This window comes from Prionailurus bengalensis, chromosome A2 (assembly GCF_016509475.1).
Source record: "Prionailurus bengalensis isolate Pbe53 chromosome A2, Fcat_Pben_1.1_paternal_pri, whole genome shotgun sequence".
NCBI classification, from domain to species: domain Eukaryota; kingdom Metazoa; phylum Chordata; class Mammalia; order Carnivora; family Felidae; genus Prionailurus; species Prionailurus bengalensis.
This window is the reverse complement of record NC_057348.1, coordinates 157,837,984-157,854,784: the sequence shown is the minus strand read 5'-3', so window position 1 is coordinate 157,854,784 and position 16,801 is coordinate 157,837,984. Positions and strand designations below refer to the sequence as shown.

Sequence of the window (16,801 nt, the reverse complement as noted above, 5' to 3'; positions counted from 1 at the left end):
GATCGCTTTGGCTACTCAGCATCTTTTGTGTTTCCATATAAATTTTAGGATTATTTGTTCCAGTTCTGTGAACATTGCTGTCGGTATTTTGATACAGATTGCATTAACTCTAGATTGCTTTGGTAGTATAGACAGTCTTCCAGTCTATGAGCATGGATCTTACTGAAAGGGATTTGGTTTGTGTTGTCTTCAATTTCTTTCATCTGTGTTTTATAGTTTTCAGAGTACAGGTCTTTTACTTCTTTGGTTAAATTTATTCCTAGGTATTCTTTTTGGTGCAATTGTAAACGGGACTTTTTTTCTTAATTCCTCTTTTTGCTACTTGATTATTAGTGTATGGAAATGTAATGGATTGTATTGATTTTGTAGTATCCTGTGACCTTATTGAAATCATTTATCAGTTCTAGTGGTTTGTTGGTGGAGTCTTTAGAGTTTTCTTTATATAGTGTCATGTCATCTGCAAATAGTGGAAGTTTTACTTGTTCCTTATAAATTTGGATGCCTTTTATTTCATTTTCCTGTCTGATTGTTGTGGCTAGGACTTAGAGTACTTTGTTGAAAAAAAAATGGGGAGAGTGGATATCCTTGTTTTATTCCTGATTTTGGGAGAAAATCTGTTTTTCCCCATCGAGTATGATGTTAATTGTGGGTTTTTTATACATGGCCTTTATTATGTTGATGTATGTCCCTTTTAACCCACTTTGTTGAGGATTTTTATCATGAGTGGGTTATTGTACTTTGTCAAATACTTATTCTGCATCTGTTGAGATGATCGAATGGTTTTTATCTTTTCTCTTGTTGTGGTATACCACATTGATTGATTTTGCAAATAATGCACACTCTTGGATCCCAGGAATAAATCTCACTTGATTATGGTGAATGATTTTTTAATGTATTGTTGGATTCAATTTGCTTATTATTTTGTTGAGGGTTTTTGTGTCTACGTTCATCAGGGATATTGGCCTTGTGTGTTTTTTGTTTGCTTTTGTTTTGTGATGCCTTTACCTGTTTTTGGTAATTAGGATGGTGCTGGCCTCATAGAATGAATTTGGAAATTTTCCTTCCTGTTCTATTTTTTAGGATAGTTAGGGGATTGGTATTAGCTCTTCCTTAAATGTTTGGTAGAATTCACTTGTGAGGACATCTGGTCCTGGACTTCTGTTTGTGGGGAGTTTTTTGATTACTGATACAATCTCATTGCTGGTAATTGGTTTGTTCAAATTATGTATTTCTTCTGATCTAGTTTTGTAAGTCTATATGCTTCTAGCAATTTATCCATTTCTTTCTTCTGTGCTGCCCAATTTGTTGACATTTTTATAGTATTTTCCTATAATTTTTGTATTTCTGTGGTGTTGGTTATTTTTCCTTTACTTCTCATTTTGAGTTCTCTCTCCCTCTCTCTCTCTGTCTCTCTCTCTTTCTTTATGAGTCTGGCTAAAGCTTTATCAATTTTGTTGATCTTTTCATAGAACCAGTTTCTGGTTTCATTGATCTGTTCTATTGTTTTTTAAGTCTCTATTTGATTTATGCTCAAATACTATTTTTCCCTCCTTTCTACTGGCATTGGGCTTTTCTTCTTTTTCTAGCTCCTTTTGGTATAAGGTTAGATTATTTTTCTTGCTTTCTGAGGTAGACCTGTGTTGCTATATTCTTCCCTCTTAGAACAGCTTTTCTTGCATCTCAAAGATTTTGGACCACTGTGTTTTCATTTTCATTTGTCTCCATGTATGTTTTGTTTTCCTCTTTGATTTCTCAGTTGACCTAGTCATGTAGCATGTTATATAGTCTCCATGTATTTGTGTTCCTTCCAGAATTTTTCTTGTGGTTGATTTCTAGTTTCATAGTGTTGTGGTCAGAAAAAGATACATGGAATGACTCTGATCTTGAATTTGTTGAGACTTGTTTTATGGCCTAGATGATCTATTCTGGAGAATATTCCGTGTGCACTTGAAAAGAATGTATTTCTACTGAATGAAATGTTAGGAGTTTATGTTAAGTCTGTCTAGTCCAATGTGTCATTCAAAGCCACTATTTTTGTTGTTGTTGTTGATTTTCTGTTTGGATGATCTATCCATTGATATAAATGAGGTGTTAAAGTCCCCTATTATTTTACTACTGCCCAGTTCTCCCTTTATGCCCGTTAATAGTTGCTTCATGTATTTAGGTGCTTCCATGTTGGGTGCATAAATATTTACAGTTGTTCAATCTTGTTGAATTTTTCCCTTTATCATTCTATAGTGTCAGTCTTTGTCTCTTATTACAGTCTTTGTTTTAAAGTCTGTTTTGTCCAGTATCAGTATTGACACCTAGCTTTCTTTTTGCTTCCATTTACCTGGTAAATGTTTTTCCTTCCCATCACTTTTAATCTGCATGTATGTTTAGGTCTGAAGTGAGTCTTTTGTAAGCAGCTGGTGGATGGGTCTTGCTTTTTTATCCATTCACTCACCCTATGTCTTTTGATTGGAGCATAATTTAGTCTATTTACATTCAGAGTAACTACTGATAGGTATGTACTTATTGCCATTTTGTTATTTGTTTTCCAGTTGTTTTTGAAGTTCTCTTGGTTTCTTCCCTTATGGTTTGATAGTTTTGTTTGGATTCCTTTCTCTTTATTTTTTCCTATCTACTGGAGCTTTTTCATTTGTGGTTACCATTAGGCTCATATATAATATGCATATAGCAGTCTATGTTAAGTTGATGTTCACTTATGTTTGAATTCATTCTGAAAGCACTAAATATTTACCCCTCCCACCACATTTTGTGTATATGATGTCACACTTCGCATCCTCTTATTTTATGAATTCCTTGACTAGTTTTTATAGATATAATTGATTTTAATGCTTTATTTTTGAGACAGAGAGACAGAGCATGAGCGGGGGAGAGGTAGCTTAGTTGCTTTTCATTCCTCTGTCCTTGAGCTTGCTTATCCTTTAGTCTATATATTCTCTCCAGGGTATTTTTAATTTCAGTAATTGAGCTCTTCATGTCTGATTGGTTCTTTTTATATTTTCTATGTCTGTGTTGAGAGTCTCACTGAGATCCTTCATTCTTTTCTCATGATCATTACTTTGAATTCTTCATCACTCATATTGATTATGTCCATTTCATTTAGCTCTTTTGCTGTGGCATTGTCCTGTTCTTTTATTTGGGACATGCTCCTGTCTTCTCATTTTGTCTCTGTTTCTGTGTATTAGGAATGTCAGCTACCTCTCCTGATCTTAAAGTAGTCATCTTCTGAAGAATAGGTCCTGTGGTGCCCTGTAGCTCAATGTCCCTGTTTATCAGAACCTGGTTGCTCAGGGCTGTCTCCTTTGTGGGTTGCATGTACCCTACCATTACTTTTGTGGCTGAGCTTCATTTGCCTTCAGTCCACTTGGCTGCAATGACCCACTTTGTCTGTTGTGGGCCAGATTTGGTCCCTGTGCTGTTAAGAGACCAGTCTGGGGCCATAGTGGGCTTGTAGTTGGTTGGTGTCATCAGTCAGGCCAGATGCCTTCCTTTAGTCTATTTACTGGGGCTGCAGTTGCACTGAACTACAGGGAATTCTCCCTAGGTTGTCCCCTGAGAGGCTTTTGTTGGTGAGCAGGCTGGTGGTCAGCCCAGAGGTCTGCTGGGGGCTGGAGACGCACTGATGGGCAGGGTGCACTCTCTTCACTGCCGGTTGTAAGACTCGGCTGCCAGGACTTACGAATTTCTGGTGTGTGTGGTTCTCTTCTCCTCTCCCCAGGATAAGAGTCACTTTGAAATGATGCTGGTTCTTGCTGGGGCTGCTTGCTGGATGAGACAGGGCAGGAGCCACTGGGGAGGGACTTCTGCAAAGCGGGGTGTGTTGGATGGGACAGATTTGCTGGCGAACATGGGGGCCGATGCGCTGTTTTAGCAAGGTAGGTGGAGAGTGCTGTTTCCCACAGGTTTCTGACTACCTAGGCTGGGGGCAGGGGTGTGAGGGAAATCGTGCCCATCAGTTCTTTTGTTCTTGGAGCAGTCTCCTAAAGGTCCCTGCCCCTCCAGCACACTTTCTGGGATTAGTAATGAGTCCCCTACATTTATACTCAGGTGAGTTTCAAACTGCTACTAATACTGCTGTATCTTGGTGGGGTTGTTTGTTACACTGTTTCTTTAAGGGTGGGAATGTAGTTTTCTGTTGCCCTCCGGCTCTCCTATAGCTGAGCCCAATCATTTTTGAAGTACCTGGTGTTAAGTCCTGCTGGTTATAAAAACTCATGGAAGTTAAGCCCTGCTGGTTTTCAAAGCCGAGTGGTCTGGGGATTTGTCCCTCAATGCAAGTCTGTCCCCCGTGTCTTGAGTGCCTGGTGTGGGGTCTGCTCCTCTGCCTTCTCTGTGCCTGTGGTGTCCCTCCCATTCGTACTGAGTCTGCCAGAAGTTTGGTTCCCGACTGTTTCTCCGTCCTTACCCTGTTTGCCATGTTTCCTCTCTCCGGTTAGCTGGAAAGTCTGTTCTGCTAGTCTTGGAGTCCTTTTCAGGGTTGGATGCACTGATGGGGCTGTCGTAGGACAAGGTAACCTTAGGATTCTCTTAACTCTGCCATCTTCCCAGAAGCCCACGAATTTTACACATTTTAAGTTATGTATGCTTGATCCCTGTGTGTTAGGTATTACCTGTTGACTGTGGAGAATGACTTTCTGTTTCCTGCACTAGAGTGTTGCAGTTAATTCTGAAAATGTCTTTTTCCCCCAAATTTTAAGGTTTTTAAAATTATAACTGAAATTTGGAAGTAGGATGGGATGCATTTGGGATTGGGATATCCAAGGAATGGAAAGCAAAAGAAGCTGATTTATCTGTGATAGAATGGAAGGGCTAGGATCACTGACTTAGGAACATTAGGAACAGAACCTGACCGGGGGAAAGTGAGGTGATGATGAGGGATCTAGTGCCTGAGGCTTTTAGGTAAAATTTGTAACCAGACTACTTTGGGGGTGAGAAGCCTAATGGAAATCGTGTTTACTTTTTATTCAAAACTATAGAATAGTTTACCTTTTTAATTTCTGTTTTCTCTTTCTTGATCCACATTACTATTATCATAGGAACAATTAATTGTTGAAAGTTTTCTTAGCCTATTAATGACTCAACTGAATTAGTGTTACCTGCTTCAGTGACTGTTAGGATTTGGCTTCAGTAATTCCTCTGGATGAAAAAGTCTCATGTGAAGGGAGCCCATATGCATGCCAGCTCATACTAATGTCATTCATAGAAACCAGTAATTCAGCTGAAATGTGCATTGGGCTGTGATATTAGATAACTAAGAAAGGATTATGCATATTGAAGTATTGTATACTCGAAATCGATCATAAATTCACCCTTTCTATTACTGTTAGGAGATGAGTTATTGTTTCCACTCGTCAGGTAAGAACAATACTTGAGGTACAATCTCACATTATACTTTTGCCCTTCAACTGCTTTTTGAGGTGTAAATGGCCTATGTTTAGGCAATTTCCTTGTTAGGAAATTGAATCGGTTTTATGGAATCTACACTAGAACTGCTGATGCAGCTATTAACAGACACAGAAGAACTGCTCAGTTGAGATGAGAGCTTTCAAGATGGTTGAGTTCAGGGAGGGATTTTCTGCTCATTGTACCACACTGTTGGAGCTGTGTGTGAGCTGCATCAACTAAACCGTACTCATCTTTATCTGTTTGTGTTGGCATAGGAGCTATTTGTGTTTGTGTCACTGATGTGAAGATGATGATGATTATGCATATTTGCTGGGAGCTTGTTGTATGTGAGGAGCTATTCCGTGAGTTTCACATGTGTTACCTTGTTTGTTCTTACCACCGTTCTTAAGAGGAATGTATTGTTACTTCCATTTTAGAGTTGAGAATACTGACGTACAGAAGTGCTTTGGCTGTCTTGCCGAGGTCACATATCTAGTAAGTGGGAGAGTCATGGTTTAGACCTAGGCAGTCTGGCTGCAAAGCCTGATACATAGGCCCTGTGCAATGGTGATTCTGTACGTATACATGTGGAATGCCTGGTACTGTTTTTATTTCTCTCCTTTGATGGCTTTCCCACCTCCATATCTCTTCTCTCTAGGATCATTTTAAATTGGGTCTCATCCTAGTTGGTGAGACCACCAGTGTCCTTAGTTGGGAAAGAGTATATCAGTTAGGAGTGTATTTGGAGATAAGTAATAGAAACACTAATCCCACAGTAGATTAAATGATTTTTCTTAAATAACAAGAGGTCTTGGATTTGGGTGGTTGAAAGCTGGTGCAGCTGCTGAATTTTCTTGATAGGGACTCAGACTTGTTTGTGCTTGTCCAACCCTTTTTTTTTTTGTAATTGAATTAAACAAATTTTTATTTTTTAAATGTTTTGTTATTTATTTTTGAGAAAGAGAATGCGAGTGGGGAAAGGGGCAAAGGGAGAGGGAGACACAGAATCCAAAGCAGGCTTCAGGCTCTGAGCTGTCGGCACAGAGCCCGATGCGGGGCCTGAACCTACAAGACATGAGGTCATGACCTGAGCTGAAGTCAGACGCTCTTTTAAACATTTACTTACTTTTTGAGAGAGACAGAGCATGAGTGGGGGAGGGGCAGAGAGAGAGGGAGGGAGGAAGGGAGAGACACAGAATCAGAGGCAGGCTCCAGGGTCCAAGCTGTCAGCACAGAGCCCAATGTGGGACCTGAACCCACGAACCATGAGGTCATGACCCGAGCCAAAGTCAGACGCTTAACCAGTTGAGCCCCCTGGGCACCCCTGTGCTCTTCCATTCTTACTTACTGGCTGTTGGCTTCATGCTTGTTAGTCTCCCGGAGGCAGAATGAATTTTGGCAGCTCTAAGTATTAAGGGTGCATTCCAAGCAGAAAGAAAAGGATGGAGGGATTTTAAAAGGTGGCAGCCAGCCTTGTTCATGCTTCTATATCCAAAAAGAAAAAGCTTTTCCAGAAGATTCGTGCAATTGACATTTTTGTTTTATGTCTTATTACCAAAACTAGTCACATGGCCAGTTCCAGACACCAACCACACGGAATCATGTTACCATGACTGGTTTAGCCCAGCCACAACTTGTCACCAGAGATGGTCACAGGGACGTACTGCCACCCACATAAGTTGAGGTTGTATTGACAGAAGGAAGCAGGTTGGGTGGGGCAGATGTTGGGGAGACAGCTGACGAAGTCAAGTGTAGGGTGATTTGTAGGAGCTACGGGCCTCTAATCAGGATTTGAAATCCTTGTAATCTTGCTTGTCCTGAGGATCAAAGTCTCTGGTTTCCGGGATGTACTTGTCATCTTTTATCCGATGAAGGGGCTCAATACTGCTCTTCCTCAAAGGCCTTTCTATAATTCTCAAGAAGTCTAGTTTTTTGGATCTGGGAGTTGACATTTCTCTGCTTTCTACCCATTCCAGAGCATCTTAAGTATAAGACACCTACTGAATTCCAGTCCTTGGTATTGGTGACCACTTTTTCTGATGATCTCTTTTGTCTCAAAGGATTGTCTAGCTCAAAAGTTGATGAGGGGCAGGGTCCTCAGATCAGGGAAGTAGGGCAAAGGTTACAGGACAGTATCACTCACTGAGTGCGACTGTAGCTGATCTGTACACTTGTCTGAATTCCTGGAGCTCAGTGACACGAGTTGTTCATCTTTATATCTCCTATGCTAAGTGTTCAACTACATGTATTTGGAGGATGAGGCCATTTAAGTTGACTCAGCTCCACACGCCTGCTTTGCATGTGCCGTGGTTTCTTTTCCCATCCTTGCATTGGTGTCAAAACCCAGGCTAAGAAGCGCCTAATAAGGCCCAGCCTCTGGCCAGACTTCGTCTACTCCTTATCTTGACCCTTTGCTAACAGCATCAGGAGTTTGCTGTTCTAGCATTCAGTTTCCTCACGTTACTCACCAATACCCACCCCCGCCAACACCCACATTTGAGAATTTGCCTCTCTTGTAAGGCCAAGCTACAGTTAGAGCAGTCTTATTTACTTAATCTGTTTCATCCAGCATTTTGAGGTGTGTATAGTAAGAGGCCTTTGTATAAGTTTAGTCTGCCATGTTTCTATGTCTTCCTTATTTTAAGCAGAGCATCTTACACACACTTAAGCCTTTTACAGATAACTCACTGTTTTATCTTCCATTGTATTTATTAATCATCAGCTTAGTGTCTTAAGGCCATAATAATTTTCTTTTTCCTGACAGTTCTGCAATTTGGGCTGAGGGGGGTCATTCTCTAATTACTACCCCTTCCTTGGACACAAGTGGCTTCTTCACCTCTACATAAGGTGCATGTAATGGAAAGCATATAGTGAAATGGCTGGAAAGGGCCTGGCTGAGTGTCTCTTCCCACATGGTTTCTCCAGTGTGGCACCTGGGCGTCTCTAAGAACCCCAGGAAAGTGCATCCCGGGAGAGCAAGCACCATCATAGAAGCACCTGTCAACACCCTGCTTGTGTTGTACTTGTTAATGTCACTTTGGCGGAAGCAATCACCTGACTCAGCTCAGAGTCAGATGTCCAAGGGCTTGAATACCAGGTGTGTTTCATTGGGGACCATCAATGTAACAGGCTCACTGGTATATATGTATACCTATACATTATACATAATCTCCTGCAGCAGCTCCATAGTGGCTACATTTTATTCCACTTCCTTCTGCACGTAATGAATTTTGCTATGAAGTATCTTCCTTTTAAATTGCAACCATATTTTGAGGTAACACTGGACTTTTCCACAGAGTTGCAACATAGCGTTCCCATATGCCTTTCATTCAGCCTTTCATTCAGTGTCTACTATTGCTAACATTTGCCTTAAACAGGAAACTGAAAATTAACATTGGCACAACACGATACTATTTACTATACTACAAACTTTATTTGGTTTCTATCAGTTTTTCTACCAATATCCATTTTTGTTCCAGAGTCTCCTCCTGGATCCCACACTGCATTCACTTGTCATGTCTCCATCTTTCCAAGCCTTTCATAGCCTGGATACTTTTGTAGAGTAATGGCTAGTTATTTTGTAGAAGGTCCCTTGATTTTCCCTTGTCTGATGTTTTCTCATAACTAGGTTTAGGTAAGGCATTTTTTGGCAAGCGTCCGACAGAAATGATGTGCCCTTCTCCATGCCTCGTGTCGGGCAGTGTATCTTATTACTGGCGCTGTGAATCTTGTTCACACTTGAGTAAAGCAGTTTCTCCCAGGTTTTTCTACTAAAAAGTTTTGTTTTTTCCTTTTCAGTTAATAAATGTTTTCAGGTAGATACTTTTATGAAAATACTGTTTAGGCTTTGGCTCACTAGTTTTGCATGCATTGGTGAGTTTTTGTCTGCAGCAGTTCCGTGGTGTTCTACTGGTGATTTCTGTTCCCTTTTACAGTTATTTATATCAATATGAACTTGTGTATGTTTTATTATATGGATTATAATCCAGTATTGTTTTGTTTCCTAAATTGCAATAGCTTTGACCATAGAGCTTAGATTGATTCCTAAGCCTGTTTGACATATCTCTATCCTTTTTGAGCACTCTTAATTTCTGGCACCACAGGATGCTCTAGGCTTGTCTTGCATTTTCCCTGCCCCGGCCCTGGAATCAACCCACTTAAGGAGCTCTGTGTCCTTTTATTGGAGAATGGTCTTTAGGAGTCAAGGTTTTGGAGCTTCCTGCACTTCTACTGTTGTAGGAGTTTTGTCAAGGCTCTCTGAGCGTAAGGAGCCAGGGGAGTAAGTGCAGTAACTCCTACCTGCTTACCTGTTCATGTCTGTATGTCTCTGTGTGGACACAACTGAGCATTGTGGGTTCATGCTCAGCACCTCAAATTCAGCCCAACATCACAGGGTTCATTCCAGCCTTCCCGTGTTCCTTATTTGGGATTTCTTTGACAGTGAAGAACCTGGTTCTCGTTATCCACAGTATTGTTGACTTGTTTGTTCAACCCTAGTGTGTGTATAATGTACCTCAGCCTTGCTGACCCATAACCCTGTGAGAAACAGATTCACTTACTGGAGCACGGAATTTGCACATCGTTCTTGTCGGGAGCCTTACAGTATCTAGTCCAAATATTGTTTTCCAAAGTGCTATTTGACTTTTAATGTGCTCTTTTAACAAATCAAAGAGTTGTTAGATTTTGTCAAATGTAGGAGAAAGTGAAAAAAAATAGGGAAGTAGGTAATAGATGAAGGAATTATGGCTATTTGTTTTTTTTTTTTTTTGAGGTAAGTGGATGTATATGTGTGTATCTGAATTCCCGCATTTTTGGACTTCTACAGTTGCTAAGAAGTATTGTAGATAATTTTGATTCGACTATCAGTTTGCCAGAGAGGTGAACTAATACAGTAACACAATATTTAAACTTCTTTGTGTATTTTACTGACATTAAAACTGTTAAACATAAATAAGAATTTTTAAAAGTCACCTTTGATACATACGCATGCAAACAGTTACGTTCTAGTATAAAAATAGTATAAAATAGTATAAAAATAGTATAAAAATAGTGTAGTATAAATAGTATAAAAAAAATAGTATAAAAATAGTACCTGGTGTATTGCCAGCCTGATCCCATTCACCAATTGTTTTGAAATAATTAGGTACCCTACTTTTTCTTACTTTAAAGATAGTTTTACTAGTACTGTAGTATTCTTGCAGAATGGTGGGAGGATAATGCATTAAATCTCTTACAGTGATAAAATTATTCTGTTTTCGGGGCGCCTGGGTGGCGCAGTCGGTTAAGCGTCCGACTTCGGCCAGGTCACGGTCTCGCGGTCCGTGAGTTTGAGCCCCGCGTCAGGCTCTGGGCTGATGGCTCAGAGCCTGGAGCCTGTTTCCGGTTCTGTGTCTCCCTGTCTCTCTGCCCCTCCCCTGTTCATGCTCTGTCTCTCTCTGTCCCAAAAATAAATAAACGTTGAAAAAAAAAATTAAAAAAAAATTATTCTGTTTTCTGGAAGAGGCTGAGTTTGAGAAAAATTGGGAACGATTGTCTACTGGTTACATATAGGTAGCCAAATTATCTACTGGAGCCCAGTAGATACCTTACCTTTAATGGAACAGCTAGTTTGGGTAGTACTGTAAATAGAAACGTATTAGATTGGAAAGCCTTGCAGGAAAAGATAATGATTACATAGTTAAGTGTTTTTAAAACAATAGTTATATTTACTCTAACTTCTATTTCTTAGGTGTGCCATAACTTAAAGAAAAATGTCTGGACGCAGTATCATTCTAGTTCAATTAAAAACAGCTCCATTAGATAGCATCTGGGTAATGTGGTATAAATAGCCAGTTTATTGAAAAAATCCAGAGTATATTAGTTTATATTATGTTACATATATTACTTAAGAAACATGCTAAATATAATAAAATTGTAAATATATTCATTAGTGTGTGCTCTAGGTCTACTGGAAACAATCAGGTTTTAACGTATCTCTTGGGAGGGTTGGCCAGGTAACAAAATTCAGTGGGTCCTGTAAGGAGTAATTGCTGGTTTGAGTTCATCAAACTTGGATCTGTTAAAGAGTTCTCTTAAAATGTAGACTAATGGCGTGTGGGTGGCCCAGTCAGTTAAGCATCCAACTCTTGATTTTTTTCTCAGGTCATGATCTCATAGTTCTTGAGTTCAAGCCCTGCATTGGGATCTGCACTGACAGCACGGAACCTGCTTTAGATTCTATGTCTCTCTCTCAATCAATCTCTCTCTCTCTCTCTCTCTCTCTCTCTGCCCCTCCCCTGTGCGCGCGCTCTCTCTCTCTCTCTCTCTCTCTCTCTCTCTCTCTCAAAAATAAACATTTAGAAATGTAGAGTACAAAACGGGATTTCAGAAAAGCTGTAAAGATTATTTCATTGGTTTAATGACGTGACTTAAAAGAACTGCAGCTGCCACCTGTGTCTTAGGATCAGTTACAGCAAGTAGTAGTATTAAACCAAAAAATGAGTGATTGTGGGTTCCTGTCCTTTTCCCATTTCCCTCCTCTCCGCTTTAAAATGTTTACTATTTTTTTCCCTCTTATTGTCTTTCAGGCCTCTTTGTAATCTGTTCTTGATCTTTAAGGACTTAGAGAAATCTAGGAAGTAAGGGAAAACTCATACAGATTTCTGAAGTGGAAAGAGGTGTGTGTGTCACACAGGTATATAATTTACAGCATATGACTTTGAGAATTATATGTATGAGATAAACATAACAAATGTGTATATGACATACATATAACACATGCATGTAAAATGTAGGCATGTAACAAGGTCTCAAAAAGTAGAAATCTAAATTGTCCTTTTGTCTAAACAGCCATCTGCTCTGTTTAGTCCTGCCTCATCAGAGTCTTTTATGAATAGACAGGCTTTTTTATGTAGGAGTCTGTCAATAAATTATGTATCCCAATATGTTCACTCTGTTTTTGATAAAACCAGACAGTATTTCAAAACATAGAAACCCCATCCAAAACTAATTAATGCAATGTTATCAAATAGGATCGCATGGTAATTAGTTGCTAAATGCTTTATCCTGCCAGAGAATAGCATAAGAGCAAGCAGGGGCCGTGGGTTGTGAGCATTTTGTAAAGTTACTGGATATAGTTATTGTGAATTTTTGTCAGTGTTTGGGTTTTATGCATAACTAAGGATATTTGGCTTGGTTTCGTAAAAATTAACGACGAAAGGATGATCCTGTAGAGTGTCAGATTTTACCTTGTAAAAGAATGTTATTTAGCTGATTAGATTTAATTAACAATAACATTAAATTCGTGTAGAGAACTGATGCTTGTTCAGAGTTCTGAACTCCATGTATTTTTTCCATGGAAAAGAAGTTGTAATGTTGGTCACCGTCTCAGACTAGTGTTTAAAAGCCCACTCAATGCATCACTGTAGCAGAATTGTCATCATTGTAGTAATGAGATGTTGTTTCTAGCTTCTGAAATTCTGGCAGGACATGAGCTGGGGACTCTGGGAGTGGCCCTGGTGGCAGGTTTGAAGGCAGTGGAGGAAAGGTCCCCTGCTGCTTCAGCTGCCTTCAGCTCTGGAAGCGGAGGCTTTTCCGTATCGGGACCCTTAAACCCTTGGATGAATGCTTGCTGCCCGTGTGGTATAGTCCAACTCGTTTTTCTTCTTTGAGCCTCATTTCATGTATTGAAGCTCCATTTGCCCAATAAATCTTAGGCTATGTTATAATATTTTAGTTTTCTTTTTTCACATAGTCCTTGTGCGTGAGCAATTGTAACTTTGAATTGGAAAGCTAATGGTAATATGAAACTGAAATCTGAGTGTTCTTGAAGAAGCTTGGAATATATTGACGGCTTTTTCTCTGAAAATTAATTTCTTTTATCTGTGTTCAGTATCTTACGCCTTTAAAATAAGAACTAATTTTCAGAAGAGCTGTTCTTTCCCCTCGTGTCAGAATCCCACGTAGTGATAGCAGGCTAAATTTTCAGTGAAGGTTGAAAAGTAATTGTCTCTTTTTTTTTAACAGCAACACTGTCAGACAAGTGGTAGAATGATGCAGATATTTTTTGTGGGCTGTAGCCATTATGGTCCTACACTTGTAATTTCAGGTGTATTCAGTCTTTATGCAAGCTTGAAACCTAGGCAGCTGATCTGATAGTTTGCACGTGCCAAAGTTTTAAAGTTTTTGTATTTTTATTGAAAGTTCCCGTATATAGTTTCTAAGGGATGACAGAATAAGCTGAGTTACTCTGCAGTTAAAGGTTTTGTGATTTTTCTCTCTCTCAGGTTTCTACTTTCCTGAAGGGTGGTGGGGTGGAGTTTCTTCCAAAGAAGAAACTTTGCATTTTTTTTGGAAAAAAAAAATCTCTTCTTTCCTCAGACTTTGCTCTCTCTGAGACTGCTTGGGTAATGGTCTGGTTATCCCTAAGAGTACAAGATTTCTTTGTTATAGAGAGAAATAACCATCTTGGGATGTGAATGCCATCCAGGAAGCTTTAGCACAGTTTAACAGTGATTAGACAGCTACAGTTCTAGTTTATTCTGACTGTAATTTTTGGCTAGGTTCTGGATGATACAGCATTGAAATGATCCCCTAAGTTCTGATTTGGCATTTCCGTTGTCTAGATTTTGCCATGCACATTTTTATCCTTGTAGGATAGATACTTCTCTGTCTTTACTTTCTACTTTTATACTTCTTCTGACTGTTCTTGAGGTGTTCAAGTATAACCTTCATGGTCTCTTGTTGGGAGAAACTATAGAGCCATATTAGAAGGGTAGCTGGATTAGATATGTTCATTTTGAACCCAGGAGCCTGTGGCTCTGGTCTACCTCTGTAGGGTGCACTGCCTGGTCTCTGGTCAAAGGAGGCAGTTGGGGATGCTGAGGAGCTTGGCTTGGGTGATGAAGAAATCAGAGGATGAGAAGTATAACAAAGTTTGTGGTAAACTAAGGGCTCAGTTGATCCTCGGTCGCTCAGGGCCTCTGCTCTGAGTGAATAGTAACAAGTAGCTAACAGCTTGAAGAAAGGATTTTCGAGTGAAAAAGTGGTGGAGTTTTCATTCAATAAAGTTACAGACATAGCAGATCATCTTGGCATTGGTTACTCAACCTTTGAATAAGCCTCCTGGAGAGCAGGAGTATACAAAAAAATGTTTACAGAGTCTATGAAATTGTCTACAGAGATCTATGATTAAAGGAAAAGATTTGGGGCAGCTGGGTGGCTCAGTCAGTTAAACGTCTGACTCTTGATTTCTGCTTAGGCCATGATCTCATGGTTCGTGGGATCAAGCCTCGTGTTGAGCTCTGTGCTGACAGGATGGAGCCTGCTTGGGATTCTTTCTCTCCTCTCTGCCCTCCCCTGCTTGTGCTCTTTCTTTCTCTCTCTCAAAATAAACATTTCTTTAATGTAAAAAAAAAAATAAAGGAAAAGACTTAATAGAAGTTGCATGTAAGGCTGGAGTTTTTCAGTGACTTCAGGATTCAAAATATTTTTTGAAATTTTTATATAATTATGAAACTTAATGGTAATATACAGGCCAAAAATAAAGTACATTTCCATTGCTACTGCGGGGTACATAGAGAGGAATGAGTATAATTTGCTGTGAAAATATTTGCATTTGGATCCCCAGTGATGTTTATATGTATTTGTGTGGATCTATTTGAACTTAGTTACATATGTAACTAAAGAACACAGAAATGAGGCTCAAATTGCAGGAGCATGAATTATTTTAATAGAATGTTGTAACCACAAGAGTAAAGAGCAGCTAACCATTTTTCTTTTATACTCAGAATTTTTATTACTACTGTAAAATTTCACTTTAAAAACAACCTTTCATAAATTTAATTGGTTGTTTACTAACAAACACAGAAGTATGAACTTACCTTGTTGAGGAAACAATCTGTGTGGTTACCTAGTCCTTGAATTTTATGATGTCAGATTGGAATTACTGACAGTTAGTGTATACAAACATGTATGTTTTTGGAATTACTTTAGAAATATTTCCTTCATGGTAGTTACAGTGGAATAATCTTATTCTTGAAAAATGAGTTTTAAAAGTCTGTTGCTTTTCATTTTTATTAGAATTGAGTTATGTTACATCAAGTTATGTTAAATTTGCATCATGCTGATTAGTAGAGGTAAAAACGTAAATTGGTTTTTGCGATCAAAAAGACTGATACAATTATGTGGTTTTTTTCCCCCCTTAGAAATATATTATGAATTATTAAAATGTGGAAAATGAAGAATACATTAAAACTTGTAATGAAGGGAAAATGGCATTTTTTCTTCAGCCCCATGTTTAGTAATTTTAGGGTACTTGTTGTGAAATTAATACTCTAGCCAGTCATATTTTGAAGAGGGAGGATATCTGTGGATATGTCCAAAGCTAACTGCAGGCAGGTATTTAGATACCTTTTTTGAAAGATAAAAGGAGATGAAGTTAATGCTATGTAGTTCTGGGAGCTTTAGCACTGACAGCAGGAAATGAGCTGTTTGTGAAAATAGCATGAAATGTAATTCAGAGCATCTGTCTAACTTATCAGCAAGAACAAATTGCTCATGTTTTAAAGTATATCAGTTACTCTAGGTACCCTTTATTGACTTGTTCAACCTACCGATGTTTGCTCAAAACTAGAGGAAGTTTGCCAATCTTTTTTAAATAAGCCAGATGAACCTCTTACATTTAAGTATTAATTTTTGAATTTGTACCTACTCACTATTAAAAACAACAAAACAAAACAAATAGAAACTTTATTGAAGGTTAATAACCAGAACCGGAAAAGTGTTTAGCCTCATCAGTCTGTACGTGTTGGATGCATCCCATGTCACCAGCACCCAAATCCTGTTGCTCTGTGTGTAGAGAGGGCTGTGGAGACCTCCATAGGTCTCTAGATTGAGCAGAGTGGAGTCCCTGCTGACTGTGCTGTGAGCGTTTTCATTGGGTGGGAGCGAAGGCCTGATTGTGTCATGGGTTTAGAGAGAATGGGATATCAAGGAGTTGGAGAAAACATTAGAATTCTCAAAAAAATTTTTTTTGAGGCATTCTGCATTAATGTTGACTAGAGAAATGGAGAGGTAGCCTGGGGAAGCATGAGGGGTGTGTGTGTGTGTGTGTGTGTGTGTGTGTGTGTGTGTGTGTGTGGTAATGCTGTTAATTCTCCATGCTTTTAAGTGAGCTGATGGGAATGGTTATGTAGGATAAAAGAGGGAAGAAGTATAGAAGAGGTTAGATCTCATAATGAGCTCTGCTACTAGAGGGAATGGGGCTGGGGTACAGAAGGAGTTGGGTGGAGAAGCTGAACAGTTATTGTGTAGGAAGGAGAGCAGTGACAGTGTAAGTGGGCAGATGTTTTTGTGTGACTTTGTGGAAGTTAATGGACTCACTTTTATGGCTGAAGAGGGATGAAGGGTTATAAGGTCAGAGTGAGAA

General features: G+C 39.2%; 1 protein-coding gene across 7 annotated transcripts in view; it reads left to right on the top strand.

Annotated features, from left to right (window-relative positions):
- TPK1 (thiamin pyrophosphokinase 1) overlaps nucleotides 1-16,801 on the top strand; it is a 359,317-nt gene that overhangs the window by 19,842 nt on the left and 322,674 nt on the right. The window lies entirely within an intron of this gene.